Genomic DNA, 25,744 nt, shown 5'->3' on the forward strand with positions numbered 1-25,744 from the left:
ACCCTGTCCTCCTGTTTTGTGACCAGAGCTGATATGGTGAGGAGAAATGTGATGTTACACATGTTGGTGTCATTTGAAGACCTGGCTGCGGACTTCTCCCAGGAGGACTGATACGACTTGGACAGTGCTCAGAGGGTGCTATACAGGGATGTGATGCGGGAGACCTACCGCAGCCTACTGTCCTTAGGTGAGTGAAACTCCCCAGTGAAGCTTTCTTCCCATTTGTTAAACAAGTGGATACTTTATAAGGTATAATTCTGTTTAGGCATAGGATTTGAGTCCATGCAGAATGTGAGTAATCCACCCTCCAGCAAAGGGCTCACACTTGTTGTTTTGTTGCACAGTTCCTGAAGCCAAACTATTGTCTTTCTAGAACTGGACTTAGGGATTTGAAAAATACTACATTCTCTGTTTTTTAAAAAACTATTTTATCTGAAAACCAGCGTTACAGAGAGATCGAGATCTTCCATCCTCTGGTTCACTCCCTAAGTGGCTGCAATGACTGGGGCTGGGCCAAGTCAAAGCCAGGAGCCAGAAACTTCATTAGGGTCTCTCACACGGGTGCAGAAGCAGAAGGGCTTGGGCCATCCTCCACTGCTTTCAGGTGCATTGGCAAGAAGCTGTACTGGAAGTGGAACAGCTGAGACTCGAGGTAGTGCCCATATGGGATGGCAGCATTGCAGATGCTAGCTTAACTCATTATGCTGCAATGCCAGCCCACACATTATTTCTTCTTAACAGGTTCCTGCATTACTAACCTTGAGGTAATCTTTAAGTTGGAGCAAGAAGCAGAGCTGTGGTTGGTAGAAGAATCCTAAACCAGAGACTCTGAGGTCAGTCAGCCCATTGTAAACAGTAAGGCTGGAACAAGGAGAGATCAGCAGATGTATTAAGCTCTTCTTACCATTTCTTTCTTTTTTTGAAAGTTTTTTTTTTTTAATTTATTTGAAAGTCAGAGTTACACAGAGAAAGGAGAGGCAGAGAGAGAAAGAGAGAGAGAGATCTTCCATCCACTGGTTCACTCTCCAATTGGACACAATGGGCGGAGCTTAGCCAATCCAAAGCCAGGAGCCAGAAGCTTCCTCCAGGTCTCCCGTGCAGGTTCAGGAGCCCAAGGACTTGGGCCATCTTGTACTGCTTTCCCAGGTATAGCAGAGAGGTGGATTGGAAGAGGAGCAGCTGGGACTTGAACCAGAACCCATATGGGATGCTGGCACTGCAGGTGGTGGTTTTACCCACTATGCCTACAGCGCTGGTCCCCCATTTATTTCTGAGGTCCCAGTCCTGAGAACATGCACCAGACACAGCTATTCTATAGTCTCCATGATAGGCTGTCATGTATACATCCAACTTTATTGTTTTTCTTAATTTATTCTATGTGTTTTTTTTTTCTTTCTTTTTTTTTTTTTTTTAATACCTTCTGATTGCCTTGTGTACACTCTCTTGAGGTAGATTACTGCTGTCTGTCATTGAATCCTGACTTGATTGAATTCTTATGCTCTATGTCTGACCTATTTTTACTTTTGTTGCACTATTTGGAAACCCTTCTACATAAATATAATAGTGTCTAAAATTCTAATAGCTTCACATTACTTTTAATATTTTTGGCTTCATTCTCCCCCTTCATTTTGGTCATCAGGTTTGTTTAAAATCTCTTTGACATTCTATTTCCCATCCACAAAGCTCTTTTTAAATTCTGGTTGGATTTGAATTTAGCTCATATCTCAGCACATTCCCACTCATGATGGACAGGTCACCCAAGTGTCATGGCCTTTCCCTGGTGACCAGGCTACAGATGTGGTGAAAGACGCTCTAGCTGCAGTCATTCTTCCTACTTCCCATCCTGAGGACAGGCCTGGAAATCACCCCCCCACCTCTACTGCTACCCATCAGGGAAAGCCCATTAGCCTAGTCATGCACCCTGGAGATCTCTCAAATATTAATCATGAGATGCAGACCTCAAATACAACAAAGAACACAGATTATAGGGTAAATAAATGCTTATGTACATTTTACATAAAATTAAATAACAGGTAAAGTTGCTATTCTTTTTAAGAGCAAAAGTTTTAGAGAATGAGAAAAATCTGAAGCAGTAAAATATTTAATTACTCCAGTTGATCAAGCAGTTCTAAATTTCTATGTTTCTTCCAACTCAGCCTTAGCATATATAAAGTGAAAATTAATCACTGTAAGGGAGTAGACACATCATACTTGGAGACTTTGTCACCTCTCTCCATTGGGTTCAGAAGTGGAATATGGCAAGCAAATAGAGGAAAGGCACATAGGAAATAAAAGTGGAGATGGACTTGGAAATCTTAGTTATTAACTTACTAGCATTCAAGCCAGAATGTCCCAAATATTGCCTCTCATTGATGCGTTCCACCCAGCCAGGAAAATGTGATTCTAAAGCAGAACAAATGACAGAGTACAAACTTCTGAGCTGAAGTAGCACATGAGAGCTTTTCAGAGCCCAGGATCTGCAGGGCCCATCCATCCTGCAGACCTATTCCTGGTCTCATCCCAGAGCTCCTTTCCAACAGATAAGTGCCTTGCAAGCTACGGTAACTCTTCACTTCCCCTAGAGTTTCTTTCAGGCAGTTGGGAAAAGACCTGGGCTCCAAGGGGGACCAGCAGTGGGTTGGAGGGAGGTAGACATTTGGGCACAGCTGGAGCCAGGCTTACAGCTGAGGTGGTGACTGTGTAGCCTCCTCCCTGGGCCTGCAGGCCTCAAAAATTAGGTCAGGGAGATAGAGGGAGTGACATGATATGACCCACTCACTATACATGCAGTCTGGCTTACAGATTTGAGCTTAGATCAGGCTTCACACATCCTGTCCACGTTGCAGTCTTGCCTGTCTCTGGCATGGAGCAGTTTCATTTCCTGGTTACCTGAGCATCCCAACAGACACAGGGACCACCACTGGTGGTTGGAAAAGACCTTACTTAGTGCTGCTGCTGCTTTCTGAGGTCATGGGATTAGACTGAGTTTCTGGGTTTCTTGTCTCCCTTGCCCACCACCTCATATAGTGTCCATCTAGCTACCCTGGGTCTCCAGAGAAGAGGTAGGGATCATTTGGTTGATGAAGAAATTGTGTGTTTAGCAGTGAACAGCATAGCCCTTTGTCTGATCTAGGTCTCATATATACTACTAGCATCCAGAGGATCCACACATACTCTCTGCTTACAAGTGCACTTGGTCTAAATGGTGTCCATTTCTTTATGCTGCAAGCCAAACAGGTCTGGCAAGAGGTGGGTAGACAAAAGCAAGCGGGTGAATCTGGTCTGGGCCTTCTTTGCATTTGGCATAAAGTTTGTATTCACAACACATAGTGTGGCTGTCTCAGAGAAATCAGAAAAATCTAGAAATGGGGCAGGAATGAATAGGAAAGACTCAAGTAAAGAGAGAACCTGTCAGGGGGCCAGCGCTGTGGCATAGTGGGTAAAGCCGCCACCTGCAGTGCCAACATCCCATATGCCAGTTCAAGTCTGGGCTGCTCCACTTCCAAGCTAGCTCTCTGCTATGGCCTGGGAAAGCAGCAGAAGATGGCCCAAGTCCTTGGACCCCTGCACCCATATGGGAGACCCAGAAGAAGCTCCTGGCACCTGGCATTGGATCAGCCTGCTCTGGCCATTGTGGCCATTTGGGGAGTGAACCAGCAGATAGAAGACCTGTCTCTCTGCCTCTGCTTCTCTATAACTCTGCTTTTCAAATAAATAAATAAATCTAAAAAAAAAAAAGCCTGTGGGGTGTGGCTGGATTGAGAGACTTTAGGATCTTGGTGGTCATAGGGATCCCTTGACGTGAGCCATCATCTCCCCCATGCAAGTTGGGAGCCATACACCATTATTTCCTTTTCCTTTCTCACTCTATCTTTAATTTCTCTGATTTTTCTAGTTTCTTAAGGTGGAAAGGTAGCTTATTGATTTCATATATTGTTTTTAAAATTTAAACCTCTACTGCCATTCATTCTGCCTTAAACCCTATTTTAATTACATCCTGTGAGTTTATGTATGCTTTATTTTAATTTTCAATAATTTCATAATATTTTCTAAATTCCTGTTTTCTTCTATGGCTCATTAGACATTTGAGATTATGATGCTTAATTTCCACAGGTGTGTGATATTCAATACCCATCTGTATTTGGTTTCCAGATTTTATTTTTTTTCAAAGATTTACATATTTATTTGAAAGTCTGAATTAAAGAGAGAGAAATCTCCCATCCACTAGTACATTCCCTAGATGGCTGCAATGGCTAATCCCAGGTCAGGCTGAAACCAGGATGTAGGACCTTCATCCAAGCCTCCCACATGTATGGCCAAGGCCCAAACACTTGGGCCATCTTCTGCTACATTTCCCAGGCCATTAGCAGGGAGCTGGATGGGAAATGGAGCAGCTGAGACATGAACCAGTGCTCATAGAGGATGGCAGCATTGCAGGCAGTGGCTTTATCCTCTAAGTATCAATGTTGGCCCCAGTTTCCAGGTTTAAAAAAAATATTTTTTTTCCATTTGAGAATGTGAGAGATACATAAGCAGAGAAATCTCCCATTCATTGGCTTACTCCCCATTGCACACAACTATCAGGGCTGGATCAGGGTGAGGCCTAGAGCCTAGAACTGCATCCAGGTTTTTTAGGTATTTGTGGAATTGCTTGTTGATCTTTTTCCTCTGGTGGCTTTTACCTTTGAACTAACCTCTGTGGCTTAGTGGAATGTCTGCACTTTCAGTGAATACCAAGAAGTGTGTGCTTTGTGTGGCCAGGTTGCTCTGGTCAGTGCTCCGTCATTGGGCAAGTATCCAGGGTAATACCCATGTTGGGCCTGATAGATCTCTTGTTAACAGAAGAAGAGGAATGTTCACTTCTGTTGGTGTGATCACCCCCTCACCTCCTCTCATCCAAGCTGAGCAATGCCTGGTGTTAACCCCCAGTGGGTTTAGCACTCATCCATGTCACCGTATGAACCGCACAAATGATCTGCACAGTGGTCACCCTGAGTACGGTTCCAGCTGCAATACCCACCCCAGGCAACCAAGGAGCTCTGAGTGTGTGGAACCACATCCAGTGATTGCCCAAAGACCCAGCTACACTCTGCACCATCTCATGAAGCCACCAAGTCCCCATGATCTCATCACACAAGGCTCCCACAGTTGCTGGGTGTAGAGGCTCGGCTCTCCAGTCAACAGAGGCAGATGTTCCCTGAGCCAGCTCCGCCTAGGTAGCTTGAGCCTGTGGTGTGTGGGAATAATGGGGGCTCCTCGCAGTCCTACATGGGTGCCCAGCCACACATCCTGCCAGCCAGGCTCAGTCAGTGGGGTCTGTGGATTTTTCCCTCTGCTGGAATCTCTGGGAACATGCTCAGACAAGAGCCCCTGGCCGAATGTTTCCCTCTCCCCACACTGCCACTCGTGCTGCTGAGAAGACGGCATCCTGTTTCAGCCAGGGGCAGTGCGTGTGGCTTCTGCAGCTGCCGCCCCAGCCCGGGATGTTGCCCGCCGGTCTCAGCCTTGCTGCGGGCGCCGTTAGGGGGAGGATTGGATGAGATAAACGTGCCCCTTTTACTCCTACTGGGTCCACAGGTAACGGTTAGTAACTGGTTGCCCCTAGGGCTCCAGTCTGGACTCATGCCACGTGCTCCCGCTAGCTGTGTCACCACTGGTTGCTGTAGTCTGGCCTCACGTCATGCTCCAGCTCTGGGCTACTGCAGATGTGTGTGTGTCTGTATTTGTGCTGCATGTCCACCTTCCACACAGGTCCATGGTGTTCCTTTTCCTTTTGTAGAATTTCCAGTGTGGTTTTCTCTTTAATTCTCCCCTGAGAGAGCACTTCCTACCATTTTTTTTGTTAGTATTTATCCCTAGCCGAGTGCAGTACATTGTTCCCTAATCTGCCATCTTGCATCTCCCAAATTAAATTCTCATAGATTCAATTCTAAGAAGTTAACCACACTCCCTTCCCTCCTTCTCCCCTCCCCCTCCAATTGACTTGGTTTCCTCATGTGCACAGTTTATTGTGTGATGTTACTTTTTACTGTAATCTGACAATCTTTGCACTCTTTATAATTTCATTTTAAACTGAAAAATACTTGTATATATTTGTGGGGCACAATGTAATGATTTGATAAATGTGCACAATCTAAAATTACCAAATAAGGCAAAAAACACATATCTGTAACCTCATGTAGTTGTTTCTTTGAGTACATTTAAGGGCCAATCCTAGCAATTTTGAAATATAAAATGAAATATTAAAGTTTCTATTCTGAGAAATACAGCAATTAATTTATCTCTTCTGTGTATTAGCGAATTTTGTAACCTGTGGCCAATGCCTCCCCTTTCTTCTGACACCCCACCTTCTATTGCTTATAACCTGGTAACCACTGTTCTACCATCCTGTTATTATTATTACTATTATTATTATTATCATTATTATTTTGGCATGCAGAGTTAGACAGTGAGAGAGAGAGAGAGAGACAGAGAGAAAGGTCTTCCTTCTGTTGGTTTACCCGCCCCCATGAGGCTGCTATGGCCAGCGTGCTCCACCGATCCGAAGCCAGGAGCCAGGTGCTTCTCCTGGTCTCCCATGCGGGTGCAGGGCCCAAGGACCTGGGCCATCCTCCATTGCCTTCCTGGGCCATAGCAGAGAGCTAGACTGGAAGAGGAGCAACCGGGACAGAATCTGGCGCCCCAACCAGGACTAGAACCCAGGGTACCGGCACCACAGGCAGAGGATTAGCCGCAGTGCCAGCCAATCATTCTATTATTTTAAAAGCAGATGAGTTCATCAGAAAGACCAGAAACATCACATAATGATTTAATCTCAATTTCTGCTATACTTACAAATGCACTGAGAGAGTCATTGGGGCATAGACTCCCAGGAGTGCTTCCCCATCTGGCCTTGTGCTGGGCATCCACTCTGCCATCTCTTTCCCATACATGTCTGCTCCTCCTGACCCTCTCCCCAAAACTTACAGTAGCTTCATTAGGATGCACCATGTGAATACTGGAGTAAATGTCCCTTATCTTTATACTGTTGCAGGAAAATTGGTGAGTCTGGGTTTGTGTCCTGAGACCAAACACAATGGTAAGAGTAGAAGTTTTATTTAAATAAGAAGAAAATCTCCTAACAAACGGAAAGGCTGGTAGCAAGAAATACCAAGTCACTGAGGTCTCACAGTCTAGGAGTATTTGTATGTCTTTAACCCGTCATCTCCAAAGAGCTAATACAGTGGTTATACGTTAGCTACTGTGAAAGCAGGGGCAGTTTTAATGGAACCTTTTCTAACTGTTTCTGTTGAAACTTAAATCTTGTCCTTTGGCAAGTGTTTGTTACAACGGGCTTCCATCTTGTTCTGTTTAATTTGTACATGCTGGGAAGGAGCTGCAGGATGCATTTCCACAGTGAGAGGGAAGGACCAAAGAGACTGCCCCACAGTAAAGCACTTTAGGCTGATCACTGATAGATAACGTGGGTGAGTGCAGTGCTGGCAGAAGCTTCCCACGGGGTGAATGGGAAGACGTTAGTTAAGAGGCATCCAGAGTTCTAGAGGGAGGAGATACTTCGGATCTTTCCATAGTGCTAAGACCAAGGTGCCTGGGACCACCCGGCAGTCTAGGGTGCTGCTCAAATAATTGGCTCACTGCTACCAATGTGGGAGACCTGGGTTCGTTTCCCAGCACAGGACTCTTGCCACATACAGCTCTGACTACTGCAGGCATTTGGCAAGTGTACCAGTGAGCTCTCAGGATCTATTTTCATTCCTTCTCTGTCTCCCTCTCCCTCTCTTCTCTTTGCCTATCTAAAATGCCTTTATAAACTCAGTGTAATCAAAGAAATTCCTCTGAAAAAATGTTTAAATATATTGATTTGTAAAACTTAAAAATTTGCTTATATAAATGATCACATGCCAGCACCGCGGCTCAATAGGCTAATCCTCCACCTAGTGGCGCCGGCACACCGGGTTCTAGTCCTGGTCGGGGCGCCAGATTCTGTCCCGGTTGCCCCTCTTCCAGGCCAGCTCTCTGCTGTGGCCCGGGAAGGCAGTGGAGGATGGCCCAAGTGCTTGGGCCCTGCACCCCATGGGAGACCAGAAGAAACACCTGGCTCGTGCCTTCGGATCAGCGTGGTGCGCTGGCCGCAGCGCGCCAGCCGTGGTGGCCATTGGAGGGTGAACCAACGGAAAAAGGAAGACCTTTCTCTCTGTCTCTCTCTCACTATCCACTCTGCCTGTCAAAAAAAAAAAAAAAAAAAAAAAAAAAAAAAAAAAGATCACATATGATATTTCATCCTGTAAGTATTTTCCCTGCAGTCTCATTGTAGTTTTGTATCATTCAAAATCATTTTACCACAATGATTGCTTATTTTCAGTGTGACGCCAGCCTGAAAATATCCCAAATCATTCCTGAGCCTTCCACTCACCTCTTTTCAATTGAACCCTGTGATTTATCTCATTCTTCTTATTTTTTTATTTTTTTAATTTTTATTTTTTTGGCAGGCAGAGTGGACAGTGAGAGAGAGAGAGAGAGACAGAGAGAAAGGTCTTCCTTTTGCTGTTGGTTCACCCTCCAATGGCTGCCGCGCCCGGTGCGCTGCGGCCGTCGCATCGCGCTGATCCGAAGCCAGGAGCCAGGTGCTTTTCCTGGTCTCCCATGGGGTGCAGGGCCCAAGGACTTGGGCCATCCTCCACTGCACTCCCTGGCCACAGCAGAGAGATGGCCTGGAAGAGGGGCAACCGGGACAGAATCCGGCGCCCTGACCGGGACTAGAACCTGGTGTGCCGGCGCCGCAAGGCGGAGCATTAGCCTATTGAGCCACGGCACCGGCATTCTCATTCTTCTTAAAGGCAGCAATCCGGATTTAGGTATTGAGAAGTAAAGATGGTTTTAAAAGTTTATTTTATTTGAAATATAAAATGACAAAGACAGAGGGAGAGAGAGATAGAGGCCTTCATGAGCTTGTTCACTCCCCAAATGAGTGCAGCAGCCAGGGCTTGGCCCAAGTGGAAAGTAGGAGCCAGAATCTTTATCTGGGGCTCCCATGTGGATGACAGAGTCTCAAGATCTTGGGCCATCAACAGCTGCATTCCTAGGCACATTAGCAGGAAGCTGAATCAGAAACAAAGCAGTCAGGGCTTGAATCAGCACCCTGATATGGTCCGCCGGCATAACCAGTGGCTGCTTAACCTGTCACACCACAGTGTCGGCTATCCCAAAGTCAAGTCTGGAAATGAATCACTCATAGTTATGTTACATTTGCATGATGTTGTTTGTGATTCTAAGAGAAAAGTTCCATGACAGAGACTTGTATATATTAATCAAAATTGATAATGCTTAAAATATAAAGAAAACAAGGTCCCTCATCATGTCCAAGCCAGTTATCTGCTGCTTGTGACAGGCATCCTACATCAGGACAGTGGTTCAAGTTATGGCTGCTGTACTTCTGATCCAGCTCTCTGCTAACGCATCTGGGAAAGCAGTAGAAGATGGCCCACATGCTTGGGCCCCTGCACCCATGTGGGAGACCCAGATGGAGTTCTAGGCTCTTGGCTTTGAACTGACCCTGCCCCAGCTATTGGGATCATTTGGGGAGTGAGCTAGCAGATGAAAGATCTCTTGCTTGGTCTCTGTGATTCTGTCTTTCAGAAACAACATTAAAGAAGGAACTGTTTTAAATCAAAGTCATAGTACAATAAATGTTTAACATTTATTCATATCCTAAGTGATATTGTATCTGGTTTATGATTCCTGGTGTGGTCAAAAGACTACAAGGATTTAGAAAAAATCATGAGGAGTTTAGTAATTTGAGCTTTATATAATTACTGAACATGAGGTTAAATACAATATTTCTGATTTTACCAGGTGTCAACATTATCTAATTGCATTTTGTTTATATTTCCAAAAAGATACAAAGACAACATTCTTAAATAACCTATTTTATAGCATTAGTCTTCTCTTTCATAAAATTATTAATTTTAAGTGTTTAAAAATTAAGCATTTGAGGGAACAGTAGCATGGTGTAGCAGGTAAAGCTGCCGCTTGCAGTGCTGGCATCCCCTATGGGCACTGGTTTGAGTCTTTGCTACTCCACTTCCAATCCAGTTCTCTGGTATAGCCTGTGAAAGCAGCAGAAGATAGCCCAAGTCCTTGAGCCCCTACACCCTTGTGGGAGACCTGGGTAAAGCTGGCTTCTGGCTTTGGATTGGCCCAGGTCCGGCCATTGCAGCCATTTGGGGAGTGAACCAGCAGATGGAGACTTCTCTCTCTCTGCCTCTCTCTAATTCTGCCTTTGAAATAAATAAATTAAATTTTTTTAAAAAAAAATTAAGCATTTGAGAAGAAATTACAGTAGGTCTGTGATCCCAGATGTAAAAATAGCAGCTCAACTCAGCACATCTTACTTGTTAATATTCTCACATAATATCTCAATAAATTAGAAGTTCATATCAGGAAAACTTTGCAAAGATGTTTCTTTGCCAAGAGACCTAATTCATTTTAGGGCATTTATAATAAATCACAAATTAACATTATTTAAGAGAAAATGATTTTTAAAGTTACTCATCTTAGCAGTATTCAGTGTCAGAGTTAGTATTGTACTGAATAAAGGACATCTGTCACCTATTGTCTATTGAGCCAAAATTAGAGACAGCAACTTTTGCAAAAAGAATTTATTTGTGTGGCCAGCATAGGAGGTAGGGGCTAGTGTTCCAAATCACCTCTCTCCCTCCAGCTCACAAAGGGCTTACCATAGGTACATAAACAGAAGCTGGGATAAATTCAGGCGAGAGCTTGGGCTTTGGGGAATGGCCTTGGTGCACCTCTGTTCTTGCTGTGCCTCTGCCTCTGCCAGTTCTCAGGTGATCTGGTCTTGTGATCTTCAGTATCACATATCTTTCCATTGGCAGGTCTTGCATGCATCTGTCCTGAGGAATTACCTTTTGAAAGAAACAGCAACTTTCTTCTCAATAAACAATTTGCAAGTGGTTACTGATTACAACAGGGTTGAAGAAATTAGTTCCTTTTTCAGCAAGGGAAGGGTCCCTTAATGGGAGAACTGTACTTCTGTATTTTGGAGGACCCTCTTATAAGAATTCTTTGAAAAGCATTATTTAGAAGGCTGGCAATGTGGTGTAGTAGGCTAAGCAGCACCAGCATCCATATGGGCACTGGTTCATGTCCTGGCTGTTCCTCTTTCCAGCTAGCTCTTTGCCATTACTTGAGAAAGCCGTGGAAGATCGCCCAAGTGCTTGGGGCCCTGTACCTGGGTGGGAAACATGGAAAAAGCTCCTGGCTCCTGGCTCCTGGCTCTGGCTCAGCCCAGCTCCAGCCATTGTGACCATCTGGGGAGTGAACCACTAAATGGAAGACCTTTCTCTCTCTTTCTCTCCCTGTCTCTGTAACTCTACCTCTCAAATAAATAAAATAAATCTTAAAAAGGAAAGCATTATTTATTTGTAAGTTCATTGATTCAATAGTTTTTTTTAAAGAATTATTTATTTGAAAGGCAAAGTTACAGAAAGAGGGAGAGGGAGAGAGAGAGAGAGAGTCTTCCATCCTCTGATTCATTCCCCAAATGGCCACAACAGCCAGAGCTGAGCCAAGCCAAAGCCAGGAGCCAGGAGCCTCCGCTTGGTCTCTCATGCGTGTGCAGGGGCCCAAGCACTTAGCCATCTTCCATGGCTTTCCCATGCCATCAGCAAGGAGCTGGATCAGAAGTGGAGCAGCTGGGAATCAAACTGGCGCCTGTATAGGATGCAGGTGGGACAAATGGAGGCTTAATCTACTACACCACAGCACCAGCCCCAAAGCATCTGTCTAGTGTTTTTTCCTGTGCTGAAGCCTTCTGAGGCCTGTACAGGTGAACAAGACAGATTCTCTCATCAACCTGAGAGAGCCCTTTCATACAGAGTGGTAAATAAAGAGGACTGTTTCTGGCAACAAGCACTTCAGGTTCTTGAATGAGGGTAAAGTAACTGAATAACTGGATGACTACTTTACAGTAACTGTAGATAGCACTGGCTACGGAAATGATTTTGAGCAGCCACTTCTGCAAACCGAACTTAAGTGTTGCCATTTATGCAGAGTGGTTGAAAAATAAGCCAGGAGTTTTTAAAAGACATCTGGGCTTTGGTTATTGGAGTCGCATAACAGTCGGCATTTGGAGCAGCACTTGCCACTGCTCATCTCCAACAGAAGTTTAAAGGAAGTGGTGGGAAGGTGTTGTACCGTGGACCTCATTGCTCTGCAGGTCACAACAATATTTAACAATCAAAAATAACAGCAAAATAAGTGGATGGCTGTCGCTCCCCCTCTTCGTGGAGGAACGACACTAAACCCTGCCTAGGCTTCATATCCGAGTCACAGCACCATTATGTCGCTCCCCCTCTTCGTGGAGGAGCAACACAGGACCCTGCGCTGTTCTTTCGTCTGCTCGGCCCTCCCCGGGTTTGCTGCTGGTTCTTCCCGGGTTGGCTACTATCCCTTCCACCTCCGTGGAAGGGCAGTTCCCCCTGGCCACATTCCCCACTTCCGCAGGGGAGCGGCACACCGCCGGCCGGCTCTCTGGGGGCTGCACAGGTGTTCCTTCAGCTAGATGCTCCCCTTAGATGTTCCTGGTGCATGCCGTCTCTCTCCTCCTTTATAGTCCTCCTCCGCCAATCCCAACTCGGCTGCCCACACGCCGAGTACGCTGCTCTCCAATCAGGAGCAAGTCCTACAGTTTATTGGTTGAACTGGAGGCAGCTGTGCGGGAGCTGTTTACTTCTCTCCCAGCGCCATATTGTGGGAGAGCAGATGCATAGAATAAGTCTTAATTCCAGTAACTCAGTCCAGTCCGGATTGCTCCCCACAGATGGCTATCGGTCCAGTGACTGATGAGGCCCAGTTTCTCTGGGTTCACTCCACAGACATGCGTGCTTAGGATTTACATTGCATTTCAAGATTAACTGTTTGGAGTAACGTAGGCTGTGAAACAGGTTATTTTGAAGAAGCTGGATGGAATCCCAGGCTGTGAGATCAGCCCAGTCCAGATTGGTAAATGTACAGAGTGCTAAAGAGATAGCCTGGCACAGAGATAAAATAAGAAGAGTCTATTAGAAACCAGGCCTGGCGATGACGGTTCCCATTGGAATCTGGGAGACTGCCATGCTGCTGAGAGGAGGGGAAGGGTTTTTAAGCTCTCAAATCACATGCTGCACGGCTTATTTCCACGGCCCATGTCCTGGACCTGCTAGCCAATCAGGTTCCAAATCCTACCCTCCCTTTCCCCATCCAATGCAGCTGTAAGCATTTTACAGAAACGAGAAATAAAGGTTGCTTAAGGTCCAGAACTGTATCCTGTTTAATACAATGTCTTCAGCTGTTATCTTCAGCAAGTGGCAGGCAGGTTTGCTGAAGACATGTCCTGGAACAGACCCAAACAAAAACACTTTCTGGAGCCTAAGCCAAAGCTCACAACGTGGGGCTTGGCCCACAACTGGAGGAACTTTGGTGAAGCCCAGGTTACGTTGCAGTAATGGGGTGATTTGATTTTTCTGAGCCTTATCACAAGAGAAGTATCTTTGCTACATGAAAAGACATTTTGATAACCTTTTTTGCAAAACGGAGCAGCTGTTTTTGCAGCTGATTTTGTGTATTCCCTAAACATCTTACTGCCTGAAGATAAGTTTCAGGAGATGCATCCTTTTAGTGAGAAAGAAATCCAGCTTCTAGGGGCCAGGGCTGTGGCATAGTGGGTAAAGCCACCGCCTGTGGTGCTGCGGCATCCCATATGGGTGCCAGTTGGAGTCCTGGCTGCAGCACTTCTGACCCAGCTCTCTGCTGTGGCCTGGGAAAGCAGTGGAAGATGGTCCAAGTGCTTGGGCCCCTGCACCCGCGTGGGAGACCCAGAGGAAGCTCCTGGCTCCTGGCTTCAGAGTGGCCCAGCTCCAGCCGTTGTGGCTAACTCGGGAAATGAACCAGTGGATGGAAGACCTCTCTCTTTCTCTCTGCCTCTCCTCTCTCTGTGTAACTCTGACTTTCAAATAAGTAAAAAAAATCCAGCTTCTCCAACAAGAAACTGAAAAGTTACAGGAAAAGTATAAGAATGAGTTATGTACTAAGGAGGCCCTTCTCGCAGAATTAGAAGAGCAAAACATTGTTCAGGCCAAACTCAGACATTGACTCTGATGAACTTGAAAATGTTGGCAGAGATGGAACTATGATTTTAGGGAGGCTTTGGTATTCCTGGTCCAGAATGCCAGAAAGGTACGGAACGTTACAGATAGTGTGGAAAAGGAAAGCAGAAGAGTGAAGCTAGCTTAAGTTCTCGTGCTGATTAGTTAAAAACCAAGAACCTGTCAAAAAGTGTGGTAAAGAACTTACCCCAATGATTGTTCAAACCAATCATATATCTTATTAGATTTTGCTCACCTAATTATATTCCACATCTTTTTTGATGCAGTCTCCTGAGAGATCTCTGTACTACCTTGAAGATCTTTTCCTTAGAGGCCTCTTACAGGTGGGAAGGGATTCTTGGTTCAATAATAGCACATAAATGAGTATGTGAACTTATGACCAGTCAAAAACACTTGTGAAGTTGTATGTTGGTCATGAGTTCTTTTTTGTGACCTTGATCCTTTTGGCCTATTCTGTAGCTGAGACAGGGTTGTTAAGCAGGTGACTCCTTTGCTAACCACTTGCTACACTGTGCGTCAGCCATCAGCGCTTCCTCTTGCCTGGTGAGGAAATTGATAACTTTTGAAAAAGCAGATAGTGGGGCTGGTCTGTGGTGTAGTGGGGAAAGCACTGCCTACAGGTGAGCGCCGGCTACACCAGGATTTGGTGTAATTAACCATTTATTGGTCCCTGGGAAATGACAGTATGACAGATGTTTTCCAAGATTAAATTTATGTAGGCAACTTTATAAGTAACTCTTCTCCAATTCAAGCTAGTAGAAAAAACAAGCTATTTTAAATTTTTATACCCCTTGAGATTTTCCTTTCTTTTTTAAGATTTATTTTATGTTTTTACTTTGAGAGAGTTACACAGAGAAAGGAGAGGCAGAGAGAGAGAGAGGTCTTCCATCCCATGGTTTACTTCCCAATTGGCTGCAACAGCTGGAACTGTGCCGATCCAAAGCCAGGAGCCAGGAGCTTCTTCTGGGTCTCCCACGCTGGTGCTGGGACTCAAGAGCTAGGGCCATCTTCTGCAATCCCAGGCCATAGCAGAGAGCTGGATCAGAAGTGGAGCAGCCGAGACTCGAACCATTGTCCCTGTGGGATGCTGGTGCTTCAGGCCAGGGCGTTAACCTGCTGCACCAAAGCACCAGCCCCTCCTCTCTTTCTTCACTTCCCCAATTAACTGTTAACTGTCTCCTGTTTCAAGACCTCGGGCCCAGGTTCTCTGTCTCATGCTGTTTCCTACCTGCACATTCAGTTAGTGTAGTACCACAATAACAAATGCAAATAAGGAAACCAAAACTTTCAGATAACTAGAACGACCAACCAGCAGGGCCAAACAAGCCCCAAAGTGTTACTGTTTGTTGATTGCTTCTTTGGCAGTGTTCAGAAGTGATTATCCTGTCTCACTGTCATTCTCTGTCAAAGCTTTATAGAGCTCTTTAAAGTCTCACTATTTGCAAAACCATACAAATCACATGAACATAACATTAGGTTTAAGATACTGCTCTGAAGAAGGCTTGGAGATTTCCCGTTAAGGCAGTAAAGACTTTTATTTTAGAAAATAGCGTCCTGAGGTCTGAAGTAACACTTCAGTCAGCCTGGACAGTGGAGCAGGGCAATTTTAAGCTGATGGCCTGTTTGGATGCACCCATACAACGAAATTGGAAAGCCCTATCTGTAACTGTTGACCCAGATTAGGGGAAATTGCTCATTAAACTACTCACTTAAAATACATTGTTCTGATGGTTTGGAATGTCCCAGGTGGGGTGCTTGTAAAGATTATTGCCAGGGCAATAAAAATTATGCCAGTTTTGTGGTTAGCCATTTGCTTAAAGGATCCTGACACGTAAGTTAACATATAATTATACTATGCAAATACATTAACATAAGTTCACTTTCCATAAAAAAATTTATGGAAATATGCATTTTTGAAAAACTTTTGAAGGCCCTATTTATATTGTATCACTTGATAGGTTTAAAGATATTATGCAATTTTTTTTAAGATTTATTTATTTGAAAGGCAGAGTTAGAAGGAGACACAAAGACTTTTTTTTTTTTTTTTTTTGACAGGCAGAGTGGACAGTGAGAGAGAGAGAGACAGAGAGAAAGGTCTTCCTTTTTCCGTTGGTTCACCCTCCAACGGCCGCTGTGGCTGGCGCGCTGCGGCCAGCACACCACGCTGATCCGAAGCCAGGAGCCAGGTGCTTCTCCTGGTCTCCCATGCAGGTGCAGGGCCCAAGCACTTGGGCCATCGTCCACTGCACTCCTGGGCCATAGTAGAGAGCTGGACTGGAAGAGGAGCAACCAGGACAGAATCCAGCACCCCGATCGGGACTAGAACCTGGTGTGCCGGCGCCGCAGGTGGAGGATTAGCCTATTGAGACGTGGAGCCAGCCAATTTTTTTCAATTAAAAAAAAAAAATTCAGCCGGCGCCGTGGCTCAATAGGCTAATCCTCCACCTTGTGGCGCCGGCACACCGGGTTCTAGTCCCGGTTGGGGCGCCGGATTCTGTCCCGGTTGCCCCTCTTCCAGGCCAGCTCTCTGCTGTGGCCAGGGAGTGCAGTGGAGGATGGCCCAGGTGCTTGGGCCCTGCACCCCATGGGAGACCAGGAAAAGCACCTGTCTCCTGGCTCCTGCCAGGATCAGCGCGGTGCGCCGGCTGCAGCGGCGGCCATTGGAGGGTGAACCAACGGCAAAGGAAGACCTTTCTCTCTGTCTCTCTCTCTCACTGTCCACTCTGCCTGTCAAAAAAAAAAAAAAAAAAAAATTACTTATGTATTTGAAAGGTATTTGGGCCGGGGGAGACAGAAATCTTCCATCCTCTGGTTTACACTCCAAATGACCAAAATAGCCAAGGCTGGGCCAAGCTGAAGCTAGGAGCCAGGAACTTCATCTTGGTCTCTCACATGGGTTCAGGGGACCAAGAACTTGGGCCGCCCTCTGCTGCTTTCCCAGGTACATCAGCAGGAGCTGGATTGAAAGTGAAACAGCCAGGATTTGAACAGGTACCCATATGGGATCCCAGCTCTGCAGCACAGCTTAACCCCCCTATTCCACAACACCGGCCCCTCATATCTGAAAATTAAGAATTGCCAGCCGGCGCCATGGCTCACTTGGCTAATCCTCCACCTGTGGCACCGGTACCCCAGGTTCTAGTCCCGGTGGGGCACCAGATTCTGTCCCAGCTGCTCCTCTTCCAGTCCAGCTCTCTGCTGTGGCCTGGGAAGGCAGTGGAGGATGGTCCTAATGCTTGGGCCCTGCACCTGCATGGGAGACCAGGAGGAAGCACCTGGCTCCTGGCTTTGGATCGGTGCAGCGCGTCAGCCGTGGCGGCCATTTGGGGGGTGAACCAACGGAAGGAAGACCTTTCTCTCTGTCTCTCTCACTGTCTCTGTCAAATAAAAAATTTAAAAAAAAGAATTACCACACTATTGAGCTGTTAATTATGAAGTTAAACATGGTGAATTTATTTTTAGATAATCTTAAATTGGTATTTATATTTCCTTTGTAAAATAGTTTATTTATTTTCATCTCCTTGAAAGGCAGAGTGAGCGAAAAGAAATTTTCCAACTACGTGTTCAGTCTCCAAAGCCTGCAACTGCTGTGGCTGAGTCAGGCCATAGCTGGGACCTTGGAATTCCATCTGTGTTTCACATGGCTGAGAAGGGAACAAGAACTTCAGCCAGCATCTGTCATCTCTAAAGTGCATCAGCAGAAATCTGGATCAGAAGCGGAGAAGCTGAGACTGGGGCCACCACACCAGTGTGGGAGACAGGTGTCCCATGTGGTGGTTTAACCTGCTGTACCACTTTTTCTATTTATTTACAATGAAAAATATATCTCACCCTGTTTTGTCCTGCATTAAATTCCCTTCTAATGATAAGTTATGAATGGATGCCCTGGTAAAGAAACTGGTTTTGTTGGGACTGGCGCTGTGGCATAGCAGGTTAAGCCACCGCCTGCAGCGCCATATCCCATATGGGCTCTGGTTTGATCCCCAGCTGTTCTCCTTCCGATTCTGCTTCCTACTAATCTGCCTGGGAAAGCAGCAGAGGATGACCCAAGTGCTTGGGCTCCTGCACCCACATTCAAGACCTGGAGGAGGCTCCTGGTTCCTGGCTTTGATCTAGCTCAGCTCTGGCCATTGCTGTCATTTGGAGAGTAAACCAGTGATGGAAGATCTCTCTGACTCTTCCTCTCTATCTGTAACTCTGACTTTTAATAAAATAAATAATTTTTTAAAAAAGAAATTGATACTATTGAGAAAGTTAGAAATAAAATTGCTTGCCCTACAGTTTTCATTAAAAAGATGTAAATTATATCATGTGAAATTATTATTATTTAGATTCACTTATTTGAGAGGCAGAATTACAGACAGAGAGAGGGAGACAGAGATCTTCTATCCACTGGTTCACTCCCTAAATGGCCACAATGGCCAGAGATGGGCTGATCTAAAGCCAGGAGCCTGGAGCTTCTTCCAAGTCTCCCATGTGGGTGCAGGGGCCCAAGCACCTGGGCCATCCTCCACTGCTTTCCCAGGCAATTAGCAGGGAGTTGGGTCAATAGTGGAGCAGCCAGGACTCAAATCCGCACCCATATGGGATGCCAATGCTACACATGGAGGTTTAACCTACTATGCCACAGTGCCCGGCCCCATGTGAAATTATTTTGACTTGCAATTTTATTTGTGATTTAAATAAATAAATAAGGCCTGCAAATGTATCAAAGGTGCTTTTTAAAAAGATTTATTTATTTAACAGGCAGAATTACAAAGAGAGAAAGATCTTCTATCCATTGGTTTACTATAAGTGGCCACAACAGCTGGGCCTGGCCAGGCAGAAATTAGCAGCCTGGAGCTCCATCTGATGTCCCATGTGGGTGGCAGGGGTCAAAGTAGGTGGGCATCTGTTGCTTTCCCAAGCGCATTACCAGGGAGGTGGGTTGAATGTGGAGCACCTGAGGCTTGAACTAGTGCTCGTTGGATGTTGGTTTTACAGGTGAGAGCTGAACCCAGTGTGCCACGACACCGGTCCCTCAAAGATGCTTTTTAATGAGAGTCAAAATACTTTAATTTCTTTCTTAAAGTCTGATGACTTAATTTTCAGTTTTCTGACAAGTCACTGTTCATGAATGTTGAGTCTCAGCTGGGGTTGGTGTTGTACCACCTTGAGGGCACTGCAAATCTGAAGGGCCTTGTCAGTTACGGCTGTAACTGGGGTGCATGCCTGGCACTAGAAGCTCATTACAAATAGTGCTCAGGAGAGTCCTGCCTTGCATGAGTTTCTTATTGCTGCTGTCGCCAATTACTGCAAACTGAGTACCTCAAAACAACATATTTATTTCCTTATGGTTATATAGGAGCCCAATAGATCTAGATACCATGTGTTTAAAATCAGGATGTGAGCCGGCGCCGTGGCTCACTAGGCTAATCCTCCGCCTAGCAGCGCCGGCACACCGGGTTCTAGTCCCGGTCGGGGCGCCGGATTCTGTCCCGGTTGCCCCTCTTCCAGGCCAGCTCTCTGCTGTGGCCAGGGAGTGCAGTGGAGGATGGCCCAGGTGCTTGGGCCCTGCACCCCATGGGAGACCAGGAAAAGCACCTGGCTCCTGGCTCCTGCCATCGGATCAGCGTGGTGCGCCGGCCGCAGCGCGCCGGCCGCGGCGGCCATTGGAGGGTGAACCAACGGCAAAAGGAAGACCTTTCTCTCTGTCTCTCTCTCTCACTGTCCACTCTGCCTGTCAAAAAAAAAAAAAAATATATATATATATATAAAAAAAATCAGGATGTGAGCATGGCCACATTTCATCCTAGAGATTCTACAGGGGAATCTATTCCCTTCCTTAGCCAGCTTCAAAAAGATAGTGAACTTTTTCTTCCTGCCAAGGACCCTTTGTGTGTGTGTGTGTGTGACAGGCAGAGTTAGACAGTGAGAGTGAGAGAGAGAGACAGAGAGAAAGGTCTTCCTTTTTCCGTTGGTTCATCCCCCAAATGGCTGCCACGGCCAATGCGCTGCGCCGATCCGAAGCCAGGAGCCAGGTGCTTCCTCCTGGTCTCCCATGCGGGTGCAGGGCCCAAGCATTTGAGCCATCCTCCACTGCCTTCCCAGGCCACAGCAGAGAGCTGGCCTGGAAGAGGCGCAACCAGGACAGAATCCGGCGCCCCGACCAGGACTAGAACCCGGGTTGCCGGTGCTGCAGGCGGAGGATTAGCCTAGTGAGCTGCGGCGCCACCCCCTTTGGTTATTTTTATTTATTTATTATTTTTTTATTTTTATTTTTTGACAGGCAGAGTGGACAGTGAGACAGAGAGACAGAGAGAAATGTCTTCCTTTGCCTTTGGTTCACCCTCCAATGGCCGCCGCGGCTGGCGTGCTGCGGCTGGCGCACCGCGCTGATCCGAAGGCAGGAGCCAGGTACTCATCCTGGTCTCCCATGAGGTGCAGGGCCCAAGGACTTGGGCCATCCTCCACTGCACTCCCTAGCCACAGCAGAGGGCTGGCCTGGAAGAGGGGCAACCCGGACAGAATCTGGCGCCCCGACCAGGACTAGAACCTGGTGTGCCGGCGCCGCAAGGCGGAGGATTAGCCTAGTGAGCTGTGGCACCGGCTCCTTTGGTTATTTATAGCATCATTTTTGGACCATACAAAGTTATCAACTTAAAAATTAGCTTGCTACAGATGTATTGAACTTGAAGTCCTGCTCTGTATTTGGGGAGTGAGCCAGCAGATGCAAGATCTGTCTCTCTCCCTCTCTCCCCTTTCAGATAAACAAATTATTTTTTTTTTTTTAAAAAAGATTTGTTTATTTGAAAGGCAGAGTTACAGAGAGAGAGAGACAGACAGATAGATCTTTGATCTGCTGGCTTACTCCCCAAATGGCCCCATTGGCCAGAGCTGGACCAATCCAAAGAGCTTCTCCTGGGTGTCTCACATCGGTGCAGGGGCCCAAGCACTTGGACCATCTTCTGCTACTTTCCCAGGTGCAATAGCAGGGAGCTGGATCAGAGGAGGAGCAGTTGGGCTTCGACCTGCTGCTCATATGGGATGCCAGTGCTGCAGGCGGCAGCTATGCCACAGCACTATCCCCAGTTCAGTTTTTAACTCAATGTCATTTTTTATCATACTCAGGATTACCTCACTTCATCCACCTATTTTTTAGTTTCTTCCTCAAAGAAAATAAAGTGGCAACATTAAATAGTGAATCAGCTTGACACTGGAGATGCAAACAAGTCAGAGTTACACAGAAAGAGAAGAGGCAGAGGGAGAGATAGAGAGAGGTCTTCCATCCGATGGTTCACTCCCCAATTGGCCACAACTGCTGGAGGTGTGCCAATCCGAAACCAGGAGCCAGGAGCTTCCTCCAGGTCTCCCACGTGGGTGCATGGGCCAAAGGACTTGGGCCATCTTCCACTGCTTTCCCAGGCCACAACAGAGAGCTGGATTGGAAGTGGAGCAGCCAGGACTCGAACTGGCACACATATGGGATGCCGGCGCTTCAGACCAGGGCATTAACTAGCTGCACCACAGCTCCCTCAAGTATCAGCTATTCTTGTTTCTGATCCAGCTTTGAAAGATGGCCCAAGTGTGTGGGAGAGCTGGATGGAGTTCCTGGTTCCTGGCTTTGGCCCAGCCCTGACCATGCTGTTGTTGCCATTTCTTGTCCATTTTAAATTTCTTCACTGCTGCTGATTAGAAGCCTCTATGTTTCCCAAAGGCGCCATGAGAAGGGATGACAGATATCATACTTAGACACTGTATATATTGTTTTTGTTTTTCCTCTTTCCTATTCTTAAGCTCCACTTAATGCAGTTTTTCTGCTTTTTGAGATAGGGTGCGTTTTGTGAATCCCTTGGCCTCTATAGTAGAATGCAGGATACTACTGCCTAATGTGCTCTTCAGTGTCCAGTATACCATCCCAAAACATATTCTTGGCATTGTGTAACAGTAAACTCAAACTGTACCTTTGGTCAATCACCTCTTGGAACACATAAGTAATGCACCCATTGAATTCAGGCAGGACTCCCCTGGGAGGAGTCTATCAGCATGGCCGGCCTTTGTAATCCTCGTGCTGGAATAGTCAGCAATAATCTGTTAATCTCTAGTGGACTGGAAATGTGGTGGAGGATTGTTATCTTCTTAAATTGCCCATAGTCAGCTTCTCTACTATAAGATATAAGTGACAAACATGAAGGCCATGCATTTGCCCTGTAGTCTTGACTGCTTTGGAAGGAGGACACCACTCTTTGTAGAGGCCCCAACATTTGCTTTAATACCCGTGCAGCCATTTCTTTGTTTCTCACACATGTAAAAATCAAACAGGTTATTGAACTCCAGTAATGCTAATACAAGTGCTCCAAAAACAGGCTTTTAAGAATATCAAGGGACCAGCATTGTTGCATAGCAGTTTAAGTCACTGCTTGCAATGATGGCATCCACATGGGTGCCCATTCGAGTCCCAGCTGATCCAGCTCCTTGCTAAAGCACCTGGGAAAGCAGCAGAAGATCACCCAAGTTCTTGTGCCCCTATATCCACATGAGAAACCTGGATGAAGCTCCTGGCTTCGGATCGGCCCAGCTCTGGCCATTGCAGCCATTTGGGAATGGAAGAATCTCTCTCTCTCTCTCTCTCTCTCTCTCTCTCTCTCTCTAACTCTGCCTTTCAAATAAATAAAATGAATCTTAAAAAATACAGAATATTGAAGAACCACCATTGTGTTCCAGTCCTGCAGCACGGGCCTCCACCTGGGCACCAGTTCTAGTCCCAAATGCTCCACTTCTGATCCAGCTCTCTGCTAATGTGCCCGGGATGGCAACAGAGGAAAGTCCAAGTGCTTGGGGCCCTGCACCTATGTGTGAAACCTGGATGAAGCGCCTAGCTCCTGGCTTTGGCCTGGCTCAGCCCCAGCCATTGCAGCCATTTGGGTAATAAATCAGCAGATGGAAGACCTCTCTCTATCTCTCCCTCTCTCTCCTTGTAACACTGCCTTTCAAATAAATAAAATAAATCTAAAAAAAAAAAAATAGAAGACTGAATGCTTGATCACTCAGCCTATTCAATTGAAAAGCATCCATTTTTCGGCACTGTAGTTTACCATACTCAGGTTTAACAAGACCAGATTAGGGATCTAAATTTAGCAAAAGACAGCCATCCTCAAGAATCCTCAGTTCAGGAGCCAGGTGCCTCCTCCGGGTCTCTGTCACAGGTTCAGGAGCTCATGGACTTGGGCTATCTTCTACTGCTTTCCCAGGCCACAACAGAGAGCTAGATTGGAAATGGAGCAGCCCGGACTTGAACCAGCGCCCATATGGGATGCCAACACTGCAGACCAGGGCTTTAACCCTCTGCACTATAGCAGAGGCCCTTCTAGTGGATTTTTGAAATAGCAACTTAGCATTTTTTTTCCTAGTAAAAAAGGCTGTATTGTCCACAAAAAAATAAATCCTGGGACTGGCATTGTGGAACAGTGGGTTAAGCTACTACTGCCTGTGACACTGAGATCCTATATGAGTGCTTTTTGAGTCCCAGCTACTCCATTTCTGACCCTGCACCCATGTGTGTGACCCAGACGAAGCGCCTGGCTTCTCTTCAGCCTGGCCCAGCCCCGGCACTTTGCCCATTTGAAAAGTGAACCAGCACAAGAATCTCTTTGTCTTTCTCTTTATATACATAACTCTGCTTTTTAAATGAATGAATAAGTCTTTGAAATGTTTTAAAATAAACTCAATACATTATAGTTTCTCTAGATATGTGTGCCATTTCTTTAGACAATTTATATTCTTACTGGCTCTGAAGTTGCACATGACTATAGTGTTCCCATCAGGGGTTTCCTCAGTAGGTGCAGCGATCAGGGTATTATCTGCATACTGCAATATGGTTCTGTACACTTCAATTCCTTTGAATACCAACCCTGGGTTTCCTTGAAGATAGGAGAATTTTCAAACCAGCAATCCAGCAGTATTATTACTTCTGGTGAGAGAATGGTTCCTCCCATTCAAAAGCAAGTGTCTTGGGATTCAGAAAGAAAAAGGAAGCAGAGAAGTTATCTTAAATCCAGCACTGTATAAAACTTGCTGTCCATGGGTGGGCTAGCCAGTAGGGTGTAAGGATTAGATATGTTAGGGTGTATGTAGGACGTATGCCTGGACTGTATTACTGAAAGTACCAAGATCATGAACACATCTACAGTCTTTCATTTTTGAATGACTTTTAAAAACAGGTTTTACTTATTTTTCTTTGAAAGGCATACAAAGAGACAGAGTTAGTTCTTCCACTTGCTGGCTCACTCCCCAAATGCCCACAGCAGCTGGGCCTAGGAACTAGAAATTCAGTCTTCATCTCCCATGTGAGTGGCAGGTACCTGCTTGAAACATGGTGCCTCCCAGGGTGCACAGGAGTAGGAATCTGGAGTCAGAGGCAGAACTGGAACACGAACCAAGGCACTCCCATGTGGAATGCAGGCTTCCAAACTGCATCATTTTTCTTTAAAGATTTTATATATTTATTTGAGAGGTAGAGTTACAGACAGAGAGAGGGAGAGACAGAGAGAAAGGTCTTCCATCCATTGGTTCACTCCCCGGACGGCCGCAATGGCCAGAGCTGAGCTGATCCAAAGCCAGGAGCTTCTTCCAGCTCTCCCACATGGGTGCAGGGTGTAAGCACTTGGGCAATTTTTCACTGCTGTCCCAGGCCGTAGCAGAGAGCTGGATCAGAAGAGAGCAGCCGGGACACGAACCAGCGCCCATATGGGATTCTGGAGACTCAAAGGCTTAGGTCCCTGTGCCACAGCGCCTGCCCACCCCAAGCAGCATCTTAGTCACTATGCCAAAGGCCCATCTGTTGTCTTGGCTTTTTAACAGGTAGAATGGGAGTATTGCATGGGAATATTGATTACAGCAAGGATTCCTTTTATAGATTCTGCTGTCAAGGGACACTGGTTTACCCAGGACCAGTGATTCACCTCTTTAATTCTACTCTTACTGGACTGGCAGTGGTCACTGATCCCCCTGAGTCTTGTGCCCACTTGTACAGATTAATTCAGCTTAGAACCTTTGCAGGAATTTGTTCTTGTTCAGGCACTGGTGTATTTGCAGTAAGTTTGAGCAGAAACCCTCAACTTTCAGGAACTTGGATCTAAATGTTCACTTATTCCCAGTTTATGAGGCTCCTAATTTAGATAGTGTCTCTTCCTAAAGGGGAACAGGACATTCTGATATAAGTATAAGGGAGTGCATTAACAGTTTTTACCCCTACTTCATAGACCGAGGGCTCTAGAAATCTTAGTCTTTTTCCTGATATTCTTTTATTGCTATATATTTTAAGAAAAATATTTATTTGAAAGTCAGCATTACACACACACACACACACACACACACTCAGATCTTCTATCTGCTGGTTCATTCCCTAAGTAGCCACAATGGCCAGGGCTGGGCCAGGCTGAAGCCAGGAGCCAGTAGCTTCATCCAAGTCTCACACATGGGTGTCAAGGGCCCAAGCACTTAGGCCATATTCTATTGATTTCTCAGGCACATTAGCAAGGAACTGTATCAGAACTGGAGCAGCCAGGACACAAACCAGTGTCTATATGGAATGCTGGCAT

The 25,744-nt window shown here is 46.0% G+C and overlaps 1 long non-coding RNA gene and 1 pseudogene across 31 annotated transcripts in view; both read left to right on the forward strand.

Annotated features, from left to right (window-relative positions):
- LOC149122183 (uncharacterized) overlaps positions 1 to 25,744 on the forward strand; it is a 54,735-nt gene that overhangs the window by 17,562 nt on the left and 11,429 nt on the right. For 8 of the 31 annotated variants that reach the window (XR_016221312.1, XR_016221313.1, XR_016221299.1 and 5 more), the window contains one exon: positions 27 to 187. The exons of 9 other annotated variants lie outside the window; for them this stretch is intronic. This is a non-coding gene — a long non-coding RNA (uncharacterized LOC149122183). Of the gene's footprint in view, positions 1 to 26; positions 188 to 4,842; positions 6,269 to 17,693; positions 18,035 to 25,744 lie in introns of those variants that run through there. 14 more of the 31 variants (XR_016221306.1, XR_016221307.1, XR_016221311.1 and 11 more) reach the window with 5 other exon arrangements.
- On the forward strand, positions 12,691 to 14,435 carry LOC100354212 (protein MIS12 homolog; annotated as a pseudogene).

The sequence above is a fragment of the Oryctolagus cuniculus genome, chromosome 15 (assembly GCF_051225735.1).
Source record: "Oryctolagus cuniculus isolate XC-2025 breed Fujian yellow rabbit chromosome 15, ASM5122573v1, whole genome shotgun sequence".
Lineage (NCBI taxonomy): Eukaryota > Metazoa > Chordata > Mammalia > Lagomorpha > Leporidae > Oryctolagus > Oryctolagus cuniculus.